At 52.7% G+C, this 1,920-nt stretch overlaps 1 non-coding gene across 1 annotated transcript; it reads right to left on the reverse strand.

Moving 5' to 3' along the window:
* Positions 1 to 262: 262 nt before the first annotated feature.
* LOC129062494 (small nucleolar RNA SNORA68) lies at positions 263 to 395 on the reverse strand. Its single transcript, XR_008528285.1, has one exon. It is a non-coding gene; the product is annotated as a small nucleolar RNA SNORA68 (small nucleolar RNA).
* Between the last annotated feature and the right edge of the window lie 1,525 nt (positions 396 to 1,920).

The following is a 1,920-nucleotide window of genomic DNA, read 5'->3' on the forward strand; positions in this document are numbered from 1 at the left end:
GTTCGTCCTGGTGTTTCCTCCCTTCTGTTCCCATCACCCTAGTTCACAGCCTCGTTGTATGTTCCCGGACTGTCACTTTCGCTTCCTGTTGTCCTTGCTTGCTAGTCTGTCTCCTCTGAGTAATCCGCTCTTCCCACTGCTTCCCAATTCACTCATCTCGTCCAATGTGAATCCTCTTCCCATTGGGTTCCCAATACACCCTGAATTCTCCCATCTCTCATTTTTCTCTTTTTTTCCCCTCCCACCCCACTTTTCCCCCCAGAGGTATAGAACCTCCCAATTCACTTGGAGGGACACAGCTACAGCCCCCAAAGGCAACAAGATCTTGTTGCTGTCAGCACCTTCTGCTTAAACTGCTGCTACCACAAACAGCCGGCCCTGGGGTTAGGTGCCTGGTTCCATCTCTCATTTAAGACCCTCCATAATGCAGCTCAAGCCTAGCCCCAGGCCCTGCTTCATGGGCATCCCTGCACGGGGCAGTCCTGACAACGTGCCCACTGACCGACGTTCACTTTGGAGCCAGGAGGGTAAAGCAAGCGCGCTACGAGTTGCAAGCCCCAAGCAGCAGAAAGATAGGAGCACAGCGCACTGGTATCGCAGAGGTCCAGCAGTGGCCCGAGTGCCACTCAGGATCCGATCTGAGGTGCGAGGCTAGAGGGCATGGGCCAGTGTCTGGAGCTCACAAGAAAGTAAAAATAAGATTCATCTGCCTCCTTCCGTAGAACCACCTTCACTCTCCTCCAGCAATAGCCTTCTCCTGGTCAGACTTTAGAATATGTTGTTGCTTTGGGTAATGGGTTTCACTTTCCTGCCAGGTTCTTCCCTGTCCATCCTTCCGCCCTCCTTCCCTTTCTCTCTCTGCCTTTCTTTTCCACGGACCTGTTGTACCTGGTACCGGTAAGACCCTACAGCAGGTAGAGTCCCGGCTCTCAGGAAGCTTTGCTCAGTGACTGTCCGGCATTTGTCTGTAGTGCCAAGAGCAGGCAGAGGCATCGAAATCGCACTCAGGAGAGACCTGAGAGGTGCTCCACGTTATTGTTCTCACTGACAGAGGAGGCTTACGAAGTGCTGCCCGAGCACCCCGTGGGAAGCAGGGTGGGCAACGAAAGATAGCAAGGAAAAGAAAGGCAGGGAGACGGAGCCAGGGGCGGCCGCTCCAGTGCAGCCTGACGCCAGAGCCAGCTGCAACCAGACTCACACAGCTCACAACCAGTGCTTTCGCTCCTCTGTGGGTCACCTGGTAGCTTGCCAGCCAGCTCCTGTTTCCTCTTGCATCCCCATCCCCCACCTGCTTTCAGGTACAGCGTCTACTGCACAGCTTTTAGACCAGAGGGCCTAACCTCTTGGTGGCAGGACCTGTGACAGGTAAGCCTGGAAGTCATCCAAAACCATGTTCACTGTTATACGGACAGTAAAGGAAAACGGCCCACAGAAGTTCCTGCCCAAAGTTCCCTGAGCTGCCTCTGTGTCCTTATAACGCAGCGGGATATTCATCTCTGTGCTTTTCTTTTGGGCATTCCCCAGTACATGGTCTTTCCCTAATCAGAGGCATCTACAATGCCCTGAGAAGTGGAGGGTTAAAGCAATAGTGCAAAGACAAAGACAAACAAACTCAGTCTTTTCAACATCCAAGATAAGATACTGAGGATAAAAAGAGACAGAGTTTTGACTATAAAAATAGAACGGAGAAAGAACAGTGGGATAACCATGGCCACTTTCGGCGTGTTGATGTTTTTACTTTTCCCTGAACCCCTGTGCATTTCACACCTCCAGGCCTTTGTCCGCACTTGACCTTCAGCATGCAATGCTCTCCTCCCCGTGGCTCTGCGTAGCAGGCTCAGTCCACCTCTGAAGATTTGCCCAGGTTCAAGTTCTCCTGTCCAGGAAGCTTTCCTGAAAGCCCCGCAGAGCTGGGCGCCA

Source organism: Pteronotus mesoamericanus, unplaced genomic scaffold (assembly GCF_021234165.1).
Source record: "Pteronotus mesoamericanus isolate MK-2021 breed Mesoamerican mustached bat unplaced genomic scaffold, CSHL_Meso_final scaffold_705, whole genome shotgun sequence".
Lineage (NCBI taxonomy): Eukaryota > Metazoa > Chordata > Mammalia > Chiroptera > Mormoopidae > Pteronotus > Pteronotus mesoamericanus.